The following is a 13,604-nucleotide window of genomic DNA, read 5'->3' on the forward strand; positions in this document are numbered from 1 at the left end:
ACAACATCCCTTACAGTTACATGTTAAAAAGTTAATTACACTGTTTTTACATCCCACTACACACTGGCTATAAATGTACTTAAATATTCCTTATCAATAATGACGCATGACGTTTCAGTAATTTCTAACTTAAGAATATATCTAGGTTTTACTGTTCATAGTTCTGATTCCCCAATTCTACCTTTTGGCATCTGAGGACATTATCTATAACTGAGTATCATAAAGTACTTGTATTCCAACAAGGACGTTTATGGAAATGTTGAGCTACTGGGTAGCTTTCATCTCTGCTGGCTATTACTCTTATGTTTTGTAAAATAATCTTATGAATAGGCCAAATAGTACTCCCAATATAATTCTTCTTACATGAGCACATGAGAATGTTTTACTGGACAGAGTTTTACTGATGTACTGTGGAGTATTTGTGGATAGAATACTATTTGTACAATTTTCACAGAATTTACAAGTCTTGCCTTTACTGTGTACCTTAAATCTGGTTTTACCTTTCAACCCTAACACCGTTTGGTTTGAAAACATGGTGCTTTTTATTAATAGTCCATCTTTTGTATAAATCATTCTGCGTGTAATAAAAGGTTTATTTAATAACTTATTGCCAATGATAAGATTACTCTTGATTAATTAACAATATTTACTCATGATCCTTCTCAAATGAATATGCTGTAAAGTATACTTTGTAATAAGATTTGGTTATTGTCTTTCTTTCTATTTCTCTTTGTTACAAAGAGTTGTTTTATATTTGTAATCCTCTGTCTACATTTACTTAATTTTACCTTAGAGTACCCTCTTTGGCTCAACCTTTTACACATTGTTTGTTCTTTTGCACTATATGTATTGAATTTGCTGCTAATTCATTTTTACCTTATAATTCATTGATTGAATTTTAGCTGTTAGAAAGTTAGAATAGAAACTTTTGTTGCCAGTGCTCATTCTAAATGTTGATGTAGTGATTTCTTTATTCTATATTCTTAATTTACCATCAAGGAATGTTAGTTCGGATTTACTCATGTGTAGCAAAATGTAAATCAAGGTTTTTGGAATTTTTTGACTGGTCAAAATCTAGCATTGAGGCTTCTGTGCTCTTTCAGATAATAAAAGGTAATCTGTGAGCCTAAGCTATGGAATTAAGTTGTCCTTCATATTTACACAACTTTCATTATAGAGCACCTGTTCCTCCCAAAAGCCCATAATAAACATGATAGGCTGATGACGTTCATAAATAATTATTTTTGCACTTCTTTTTATTATGTCATTATTGCATTAGTATGTAATAATTATAACATATGTTGATACTCTTTGAATTTGGATATGTGAAAATAAAGACATGAATTTGGTATATAGCAGTGAATCTCTTGTTATACCTGTATCAAGTTTAAATACAAATTGTATATGTAAGGCAGGTATCAATTTGATCTTTTTTTTAATTACTTTTATTGTATGAGCCTTGCTATGAATCATCAAAGCACTGTACAGAGTGGTAGTTTTAAAGTTGGTAGTGCTGAATAATTCACAGAGAAATAGGAGAAGACTTAGTAAAGCAACTCTTTTAATAATATGATGTTGAAGGGTGGATACAAGAGTAAAGCTTATTTCTAGGGTCGATCATTGATGGGAGTGGCAGAGTTGTTAGGTAAAAGGAAGTTGAAATATGAACTCTTTGTAGGTGGTCAGGCAAACGTAACCCTCACATTAATGGACTCTGATTGGGAGGAAAGTGTCTGGATCAGCTATGTTCTGTTCTTCAGGTTTGCCTTAAGCTATTGCAAGATATTGCAGCCGAAGCCCATTTGGAATGTGAAGGTGACAAGTAGAGTTTGAGGATAGTGGTGTTGAAGGCTCCGGAAAGGTGAGGCAGGTGCTGCAGTTGTCATAGATTTGTCAAGCGTTATCAACCACTTGTGTGTTTGCCATAAGATAGATTGGTACTGTTAAGCAATGGTGTTACTTTTGATCTTAATGTTAAGGTTGGTCAGTGAAGTGAGCAAACAATGAGTTGCAGGGTGTTTGGGTTGATGGCGTGCAGTATCAGAATGGGGAGCATATGTTTTGAGGCTCCATGGTAAGGAAACATGGTCTAGGTGTGGATTGTTCTAATAGCCTTAGAGCCTTCGTCTCGAGCCTTGAATGCTTGAGCAGGCCTTTAATGGCTGATAGAGCCTGCTACGGTGGGCTCTAAGGCTAAATTAGAACATTGGAATGTTTATAGCTCCATTGAAAACAATGGAGTGCTCCTGGCTTACAATGGCTGGTATAATCCCGGAGCGCCAACGTTCCAATGTTTCTTTGTTCACAGCTCTGGCTGTGAACAAAGGCTTCAGTGAGCCTGAGGGGATTTCAATCCCCTTGCGCTCTCCGAAGGATTTGTTTTATTTGTTAGAACATTCTGCCCTCTAGTGGCAGAATGTTCTAATAACCTTATAGCCCTTCGTAGCAGGGCTATATCGGCTTTTAAAGTCCCTCTGCTTTGTTAAAGTCCTTCGCCTCGGGCCTTTAACGGTGCAGCGGGCCTTTAATAGCCAGTATAGCCCGCTACGGCGGGCTATAAGGCTATAGTACAAGCCTTCTGCCTCAGCATTCCAATGTTTGTCTTTCTATTTCTCCCTTTTTAGATTATTCTAATAGTCTGCGGCTGAGGCCTATAACTCAGGTCCAGGGCCTTTACCAAGTGGTATTTCCCCCGGTACCTGACTATAAGGCTATATTATTTTCTTTTATTGATTATGTTGTGTTTTAAATTAGTGGGCGTATTTCTCTTTATAGATTCTACCTATTCAGTCACCTCAGCATGCATTTCTATGTATGTGATTACCTTTTAAAGGTTGGCAGGACTGACCTAAAAGGAACCTTGGTGACTCATGAAATCGAAAGGCAGTGGTTCCTTAGGATTCTTTGATTTAACCCCTTTGAGATCCATTTCTTATTTGTAAATGTAATATTGTTACTGTACCTAGGTTTTTTTCGGTAGAACGCTAATAAATAATTGAATACAGTTTCACAAACATAAGAGTAACGCAGAGGGACCAGTTTGTAATATCAGCCAGTTGTATTTACATATTTTGTAGCACATGTATGTGTTGCCGAAACATTAGTGTTGCACATGGTGCAGTCCTTGTGAAATGTTGCCAATAATAAATTCACACAGATTGCTAATCGAAGTGCCTGAGCTGTATCGTGAATTGAATGAAGATTGAGAAGAGGTAGATTGGTCCTATGGTGCTCTTAACTGGGTCTAGAGCCACAGTTGGTGTGCATGTCAATTTCTCGACGTGTCAAACATTTGTCAGTGACCTCATCAGGATGTTGGAATACCATCTGTCTACATCAAATTTGTGTTGTTGGGGATTTCTTGTGATCTTTGCTTTTCCACCTGGATCGTGACACCGAAATGTCAAATTATCAAGGCTTCTACATTCAAAGAGAGTGCTGGCGACTGCACTACTGTTTAATTTGCACAAGTAGATATGGCTGGTCAAAAATCTCTAATCTGTGGTCATTCTTCACAAGCCATTTTTGCTTAAGGAACTTAAACACTAGTGTTGTCACTGACATTCTCATCAAGGATTTGGAACTTGATGATCCTTTTGGAGGACGTGACCATTTTGGTTGTCTACAATCTGAGGATACATTGCTCAGAAAAGAGGCATACCTGATTCTAAAATTTAATAGTGCGCAAAACGGACTAAATTCCCTCTCCGAGGTGTCTAGACTATGATGTAAAATTGTGTGGGACTCCACGGGGGCTTGACAGTCCCCCTTGACTGAAGGGTGTGAAATTGGGGAGAGCCTGCGGTACAATAACGTCCCCAACACGTGTGGGCCAATTGATAGGTACGCGCGTACTCCCAACTAACTACAAATCCCAGAATACTCACGGTCATGTGACCGTATTTAGTAACTAGGCAACCCGGCCGCCGCCCTCCACAGGGAAGCATTGGTGAAAGCTAGCCGCACAGAGCAAGGTGAGCGAAGGGTCTAAGTGATCGTACGAAAACTGTTTTTTGTAAGGGGAGACTAAAACACACTCCGGTCCATTTTTTAACAGTGCAGGAGATCGGAGGTTCAAATGAGAGTGACTACGCGGTACTCCCAATTAGAATTGAAGAACCGGGTGAAAATTGTTTGTCATGGAGTGAGCCGCTCCCGAAGCCCGCGGTGCATCAAACGAGGTAGTGGCGGCACAATAATCTACTGAATGGGGTATGAAAGGACATAAGCCCACTGGTATTGATTTCCTCCTCGCCCTCCCCCAGGTTACTAAAGCATCACCGTGCCATAGGGAGACGCCCATACGAACCCCAAAAGAAAGTAAAAGGTACGTCCTGCAGTGTTTTTGCATGAAGTGACTGTAGGGCCATTACTGAACTTGACTCTAAATTGAATTTTTAACGTCTTGTAGACTGCAGCTCTAATGATCCAGAACAAGACATAGGACAAACACAGCTACCATTCAGGTAACATGGATTGTAAATATAGAAGATCAAAAGCGGTCCTAAAAGATGAGGCTATAGAATTGACACTTAAATAGTGTTCTTCTTTCCCTTTACACACATGCAGATAGTAATGACAAGGCCCTGAAGAGAACCCATAACTGATGTATGGAGTTCGAAACGCGTCGGCAAGAAAGGAGATAAAAACTAGCAGCACCAATAACAAAATTAACACGACCAATAACTCTTGACTCGTAGTGACTGGTACAATTAATGTGTCGTGATATCTCCTTTCACTTGTGATTTTGTCCACCACTGTTCCCATGATTATCATTGATGGTCACTGAGATTAGTAATTGTGATTCCCCTCGTGGAACAGTCTGAAATAGACGGCAAGAAAGGAGATAAAAACTAGCAGCACCAATAACAAAATTAACACGACCAATAACTCTTGACTCGTAGTGACTGGTACAATTAATGTGTTGTGATATCTCCTTTCACTTGTGATTTTGTCCACCACTGTTCCCATGATTATCATTGATGGTCACTGAGATTAGTAATTGTGATTCCCCTCGTGGAACAGTCTGAAATAGACGTAAATGCTTTGTTGTGTACAGTGAATGCACTTTTTGATGTAATGATTTTCTCTCTTTTTTTGCTAAATGTTGTGTTTAAGTTGATACATGTATATGTTTTATTTGTTGTGTTCTTTCTCTGACATGTAAATTTAAGATTTTTTCAAAAACCTGTGAAAGTAAGGTACAAATAAATATACCTAACATATCTAACTAAAGTTGATGTGTTGCTTATAACTAAGAGCTTTTTCTAAAAAAGAAGTGGGGGGGCACTCTTCTCATGTAAAATAGTAATTAAGGTCCAGCCTTTCCCATTACCCAAGGACCTAACTCCTTTACAAGAAAAAATTCACTTTTAACAAAGCGGCCGTCTCCATACCACCCAGTCCCGCCCTCCCAAGCTTCCATGTTGCTTCCGGACTATAGCGTTAAATGAGCAATGCTTGTTTGTTTTTACAGTGCTTGGTTTTTTTTTTGTTTCAGCGCATTACAGTGCGCTTTTACTCTTAACAATAGTGGCATTTCCCATCCTGCCCGGGATCGCCCTCCAAACCTTCACGGACTCTTCGATCACTTCCTTGCAGTCTGCCTGCTGAAGTTTCACGCCGTATGCCAAGCGCTTTGTTTTTTTGTAGAACTTGGCCTTCGGCTTCTGGTACCTCATGGCCCTTGTGGCTGATTCCTACTCTGATGTTTTCTGCCACACATGGGAAACGCAGGCTGAGCTAGAAAATAGCACACGTAAATATGTATAACATATTAGGGCATAACAATACACACTAATGCATTTTCGCCCCTCACTTGCGCACAGAACTGTCACTATGCAGAAAGTAACGACTCTCGGATGTGTCAGTCGTACACCTGCAGTTTCATCGCTAAATTACGTCTAGGCACACACATGCAATATTTCAATGTTCAGTTATTCCCCTCTTTGCACCCTGCATAGATGTGGACTCTCAGATGGTTGTCTAATAGACCGTAAATTACATAGCACACTGTAGAGTAGTGTTCAACCTTCACCTAAAGACCATTTCGCGTTTCAGCGACTTTTGATAAAACCGGCACCATGATCTCCTCTACATTCCTAGCCTTTACCTGTGAGTGAGGGACACACACATGTAAGAGTCGAGAAAGATCCCTAGATTCTGGCAGCACTTCTTACCCACTTATCTAACCTCTCTATTAGCAAAGGCATTCTGCCAAGTTTTGAAAAAAAACTACTGCTCCCACTCCATTTCTCATAACTCCTATTTCATTCTTGAGAATCTGGTAAAAACTATATTGCTTCCGTTACATCATCCCTCATTGCTAAATGCAGCTCAGTCTGAAATTTGAGCCAAGTGCAGCAGTTTCACAGCGTTAGTTACAATCCTGGAATCTGTCTTAATGGAGGTGAAAATAAAATGTGTGTCACAGTGGTAATTGATCATTTAAAGACCTTCAACAGTTTTGATGATGGCATCGATATTCGGTACTCCCAGCCTTTGGCTTACCTGTAGTCAATTGTAACTAATCCCTTGAAACTGGGAGCAGCGTAAACTAGCATTGACAAAGCCATTATTTTGGGCTTTTAGTATATTGAACATTTTCTGAAGCTTTACTAAGACAAAAACATTATAGCTTGGGTAGTAGCAGAGTGCAAGCTGCTCTCTCACACAGATCAAGTGCAGTGTCGGCAGCAGCAGTTCATGTTAGCTTCACATGCAGGACATTTATAGCATAGTTGGCAGCAGGGCAAGCTCCTGTCACGCAGAAATCGGGTGCAATCCTGACAGCAGCAGCTCATATTAATATCGTATATTTACAGCATAGATTGTAGCAGGGCAAGCTGGCATCTTGTGCAGCTCAAGTACCGTCCAGACAGCAGCAATGCATGTTTTAGTCATTACCACGACAGACACATTATTATAGACAAGGGCAGAAATACAGTGTAGCAGCAATACACACTTGCTTTAAATTGTATCTGTCTTCCCCCATGTGTATTATTTGTTTTAATTTGTCTCTTCCCACCCACCTCCCAGATCGCTGTTTATTTTTCAATAATTAAATAATGGAGCCCACGCCGAGTCTCGAACCCTGTTCTCCAGCTCCAAAGTCAGCAGCGTGATCAACTGCCATCTGTGTTGTCAGGTTGCAAATTCTTTCACTTTTGCGGCTTTACGCACACCACTCCTTCACTTTCTTGTTTATTAAAGCCATTCTTTTTATGTCTCTTGTTTTTAATGCGCCAGACTGCTGCAGACTTAACATGGCACGCCTGTCTTTTATGCCGCGCTGCTCACATAAATCAACTTTTAAAAATACTTTGTTTTCCTTTTCAAATGAGGCAAAATGCAGTGCTTTAACAATGGCGCCCGTGCCTAACATTTTTGGCCGCTTTCTCTAGATAGTCATGTTGACGCTTTTCACTTGCGGACATCCCTGCAGATATTCCGGAATGGGGCAGCAGGTTTGGTTATTTGCTAAATAACATGAACACATATGCGGAAGCCAGCTGAGCACAGAGCAGGGGCATCAACTTAGCGCACAACAGTCCTGGGGGCGTTCACAGCAGGCGATATGCAAGAGGGGGGGGAGGGGGCAATATGCATAGCTCAGCTTCCGAGCAGCCAGCCAGGTGACAACAAGGCCAAAAGGGTCTTTTTCACTCTCCCCCTTTATCCCCTTGTATGCATGTCTGAACGTGATTAAATAGAAAAGAAAGGCGCCCAACGCCTTTACATCATTGCTGGCTGTGCAGCTTTTAACATGGTGCCGTCCATCTTTCTTTTCAATGTGTTTACTTCTCTAGCAATAAGTCAAGTCAAGTCAATAAATTTATATAGCGCACTACATACCCATAGGGTCTCAAGGCGCTGGAGGGGGGGGGGGGGGGGTTACTTGTCGAATATCCAAGTTTTAAGTTGCTTTCTGAATGCTAGGTGGTTCTGGGTAAGGCGAAGGTGAGTGGGAAGTGAGTTCCAGGTTTTAGCTGCAAGGTAGGAGAAGGATCTACCTCCCATGGTGGTTTTGTTGATGCGAGGAACCGTGGCCAGGGCTTGGTTGGAGGATCGCAGCTGGCGGGAGGGGGTGTAGAAGGACAGTCGTGTGTTGAGGCATTCGGGCCCAAGTTCGGAAAGTGCTTTGTGTGCGTGGGTTAGGAGGCGGATAGTAATCCTCTTATTTACGGGGAGCCAGTGGAGGTTTTTCAGGTGACCAGAGATGTGTTCTTTACGCGGGATGTCTAGTATGAGTCTGGCTGAAGCGTTCTGGATGCGTTGTAGTTTTTTCTGGAGTTTTGCGGTGGTACCGGCGTGTAGTGTGTTTCCGTAGTCCAGGCGGCTCGTGACCAGTGCGTGGGTAACCGTTTTTCTAGTTTCGGTAGGGATCCAGCGAAATGTTTTTTTGAGCATGCGAAGAATGTTGAAGCAGGATGATGAAACGGCGTTGACTTGTCTGGTCATCGAGAGTGAGGAGTCCAGGATGACGCCTAGGTTCCGTGCGTGGTCCGTCGGGATGGGGGCTTTTCCAAGAGCTTCTGGCCACCAAGAGTCATCCCAGGCGGAGGGGGAGGTGCCTAAGATGAGGACTTCTGTTTTGTCTCGGCACGCTTTAGCTTTAAACATATGAAGATAAAGCACAACGTGCTGCACATTCTAATTTAAGATATTTGATAGGCTCGGACTTAATAACAATCACACTAAAAAATATAGTTTGAAATAGTACCCCTGTAATATACAATAATATCCTCTGAGATCGGCGCCAATTATGTTGGTGCTTTAAACGTATATTGCGACTCACAAGCATGTCACTTGTTTTAATTAATTTCGCATGTTCGCCAGTTCCTGGGCCAATGCTTGTTTCTATCCTGGTCAATGTTTCGCGAGTCATAGAAACATTTACATTAGTCTACTTGGAGAGAACTCTGAATAGATCTAGATATGTCAACGTTTGAAAGTTGCAGCGCGTGCCACCCACTGGCTTCCGCTTTTTACAAAAATAGATGTTAATGGTGGTCTAAAGTCAGTTCCGAAGCTAATGACTGCTTATTGTTCCCAGCGGCCGATCAAAAGCTGGAAAATAGCCAGGCCAGTGGTCAGGGCAATACATGTCGCAGCATTTGTCGATAACTATGAGAACAGCTGTGCGTGAATACCAGGCTGCTCGCAGAAGCAGGTTTGGCTGCGAGCCAGACGATAACCCCTGGTTCCAGTTTAAAATAAGGATCCGCGTTGCTTTTATTTTCTGCTGGTGGGTTGCTGTCTGCCCGTCCTGAGTCCGCCCCATGCCATCTGGGCACCTTTATTACAGTCTGTGCGGCCCAGACTGTCATAAAGCTTTGCAGCATAATCTCGCCCTTGTGTCTCAATGCACAGATCCTATCGATTACTGAGACAGGCTGTATTCAGCACTTTTCGAATGTCAACCAATTAACACCAATCATGTCCTGTGCCCTGTTAAAGATAGAGCTGACGGCTTAGTAGATTTATGCAAATTTTATATTAAATACAGACACATAAATTCAGTGTGCTTCCTTGTTCTTGCATACTCCATGTGGGTTGCTTTTTTTCCGTTGTGTCAGTTGATTTATTTTTGAATAAGAATCAACCCAGAGGCTGCAGGGCAGCATCACGCTGCAAAAGTTGCAACTTGAAAAATACCATAATCGTGTTGGTTGTGTGGTTTTTTATATATCACTTTTTGTAAATATTTTTTTTTTTTGCGTCTTGAGTCTGAAGTGGGCTCGGGATCCGCCTCATCAGTGTAGCGTCATATGGCCCTGTAGCTGTAAATGTAGGATGTGGCCAACGTTTCATAAAGGGCAGAATGTGTTAATCTATTGGGAGTTTATGTAATTTATCAGTGATATGCAGAAGGTTAACATGCTTTTATGTAAATTATTTTAAAATTTTTCCTGCCTATTTATTTAGCACACGACCGTGTCGTTATGTATACAACAAAAAACAGCTCATTGAAGGGTCGAATAGGCTGGAAGATAGCGTTCTTTTGTTATAAGTAGGTATGTTTTCAGTGATTTAATGTGATGTATCAAATTGGCAGCATGTTACATGTAGTTAAAATAATTAGAGTATACTATTAACTCAATCTTCGGGAAATTTTTTTAGTCCGTTAAAATTAGAAGCCAGCACAACCAACCGAATGGCATATGATTTTAGAATTTTTTTCCCTTCGTAGTGTCTGTTCAAACGTCGGTCGATGGTCTGTGCTCGAATGTCATTACCGTCTCGTGGCTGCTCGGGGACCGGTGAAGGCAGTTGCTCGGTCCACTTCAGTACGACTGCTGACAGAAATTGACAGCACATTGAACAGCGTGGGCTGAAATGGCAATGACTGAATGAGCTTCAACGCTATCTTTCTGGGAGGCCCACCCCACCATACTTCGTTTTATTCTTGCTGACTGCGTGTAGATTTACTGGTGGTGCATGCATTTGAGGCATTTTTTATTTTTTTTACTATTATGCCACCTGACCTAAATGCACCACGCACTGATACTGGGTGGCAAGGCGTGTTTAAGAAGACTGCGTAAATAATCCAGTGGCACATGAGACTGATTTGATACTACGCACTGAAATGAGTGGTATAATGCAGTATCTTGAGTTGGTATTTTTATCATTCAGAGTGATTACTCAAGGAGTTGCTTAAAATACTGACCCGAGGGCCAGCTTTGGGAAAACCTAGACGTCTTTGAAGAATTGCTCCAAAGCTATTAAAATTGAGAGGAAGGACCGGAGAAAGTTTCCACCAGAATACGAATTGGTTAGATTGGTAATGTTGACACTAAAAATCACTTAAGTTTGCAGCTGTGATTGTGACATTATAGGAAACCACACGTTTGAAAAACAACGTCTTGCTTTTATGGAGTTCAATTAATTTCTATATGCAATGTTTCTACAAGACATACAATTAAATGCTTGTTGATTCATCATAATTTTGACATATGTTAGTCCCTTACACATGGCAATCCATGGTGTCCAGGGGACGCGGAATGATACACCAAAGCCTGTAATTGTATATGACGAGAGTAATTCTCTTCTGGATGTGACATGATGCTAACTTCCTTGGGCTTTGGCATTCGGAGATCTGCAGCAGTCTTGCTAACTGAGACATTGTGATGACAATTCTCTGTGCACAAACAAGAGGCGTGGGCACCAGGTTCAATGTCAGTACATCCTGAAGCTAGAGTGGGGGGGGGGGGGTCGCCCAAGTTGTGCCTTTCTGCCCTCTGTTAGACTCGGTTTTTGTGCCTTTCTGCCCTCTGCATCACCACATCATCACTCAGCGCTACCCCAGCATCACTAAGCACCACCACATTATCACTCCGCACCACCACATTATCACTCCGCACCACCACATTATCACTCAACACCACCACATTATCACTCAGCACCACCACAGCATCACTCAGCACCACCACAGCATCACTCAGCCGCTCCACTCAGCGCCACCACAGCATCACTCAGCACCACCACATTATCACTCAGCACCACCACAGCACCACTCAGCACCACCACAGCATCACTCAGCACCACCACAGCACCACTCAGCACCACCACAGCACCACTCAGCACCACCACAGCACCACTCAGCACCACCACAGCACCACTCAGCACCACCCCAGTATCACTCAGCACCACCCCAGTATCGCTCAGCACCACTCAGCACCACCACAGCATCACTCAGCGCCACCCCAGCATCAATCTGCACAACCATTCAACAACAACTGGTTCAAATATGTTCTCTCAATGTTTCAAGCTTTATTACAAATGTCACAAAAATATGTTAATATTTCACTTCTGTTCTTGGGAAATAAAATACAGTGAACATAATCTTCACAAAAGTTATTTACAAAAGTTTAAGGTTTTGCCATTATAATTTACAATCACTTTTATTTAAGTATTAATTATTTAAAAAAATTAAAAGCCATTGTAATTTGTAATATCAATACATCTAAGTCACGTAAATACAAAACATGTTGCATTACAAATGCTATAGGTGTCACATTTGTGAAAGTTATAACTATTGGCATTGTAAATGACAAAGCTATTAATTTAGATCTTTTCAAAACCAACACATAAATAAAAAAATTGTCATTTACTAGACCAATAGCTCAAACTTTCCTAATGCGAGACCTATTGCATTGCAAATGCTTGTTTTTTATTGCAAGCATACTAAAGATTAGACAACAGCACACTTTGTATTTCCTACTTTTATTATTTCAATTAGTTAATTTGTGTTTTAAATTTGTGTATGTGATTTGTTATGGGTGGTTAAATGGGTGAGGACAAGAATGAGACAGTGGGTTGATAATGGATGTGTGAATACAAGGATGAGTATGAGTGTCTAATGAGTTATGGAGTGTGATACTCACCAGTAACACTAGATATACTTACAGCTCTTGCCTTTCCCAATGTATGTTCACTTGTATACCCAAACAATTAGTTGGTGTTGAAAAGCTAAAAAGGTTAGTGTTATTTCGAGTCAATATGTTTGTTGTAAGCGTGTATAATAAGAAAGAATAAAATGAAAAATATTCCACTAGTTTTTGTCCTGTTTCTCTGGTGAATGAAATCAGAGAAACTGACGCAAGTTTGTTTTGTGCATGTCTGTTTTTCTAACTGTGTTTTTATTTAACTTCGAAACAGGTAAAGGAGAATAGTTTCGGCCCATAACAACTTGCAAATGATCATAATTTTAATAAACCATTTAGAAACAACATAATGTATGTATGAGTTACTCAGTAACCCTCATTGTCAATACAAACGTATGCATTAATTCTATTATAATAAAACGGTATTATTAAGATCTGTGAATGGTATGCAAAAACGGCATAAACCTGTGCACACCTGAGCTGTCCAAAAATGGGGAGTTTTACCATTAATGGTAGAGTTCTTGATCACTGACACGTAAGCATTTTTATATTTATTTAATTATTTATTGCAAGCCTCTCCAAACCTTGGCTTGCTCAATGCAATCTTTAAATAACACTAGCTAATTTGATATTTGTTACTCAGTTCAGTTACGTTTGTAATAGTTTCCACCACAATATTACACTCGATACAATTGGCTTAGAATTGTGCAATGACTTTTGACATAACATGGTCATGCCGAGCTACATAGGTCTTTTAATAAGACCATCTTTCTAAAATATTGATACACAGCCTACAAAGAACTGTAGATAGTAAATCATTGGATTCTTTATTTTTTTTTTTAAACTGCTGCATAATCTTCTTGTGCTGGTGATTTTCCCGTTTTCAGAAATGAAGTAACATTTTTGAACCTATACACTCTTATTGAAGCATCAGTCAACTCAGCCTCTTTTAGTGACAAAACCTGGAAATCAGCATTCTTAGAAAATGTGTTCATATCTGTAGGAACTACCACTGATTAGACCTATATAATTTCTTGCAGTATCTTCCAAATTCCTCATTAGGTCGTCATTCGCTTTTAACCTTTCATCTAAATCATTTATGATTGTGTACCTACTGTCTATATGTTGTTAAAATATTAGCAATGTGTTCATTATGTTAAAAGGCATAATTAGCGTTTTCCAAAACATTTTCACTTCACGGTTCAAAATTGGTTTTGG

General features: G+C 40.5%; 1 protein-coding gene across 8 annotated transcripts in view; it reads left to right on the forward strand.

Annotated features, from left to right (window-relative positions):
* Positions 1 to 13,604, forward strand: part of MAP4K3 (mitogen-activated protein kinase kinase kinase kinase 3) — a 1,209,829-nt gene that overhangs the window by 438,411 nt on the left and 757,814 nt on the right. The window lies entirely within an intron of this gene.

The sequence above is a fragment of the Lissotriton vulgaris genome, chromosome 6, assembly GCF_964263255.1.
Source record: "Lissotriton vulgaris chromosome 6, aLisVul1.2, whole genome shotgun sequence".
In the NCBI taxonomy this organism is placed as follows: Eukaryota; Metazoa; Chordata; class Amphibia; order Caudata; family Salamandridae; genus Lissotriton; species Lissotriton vulgaris.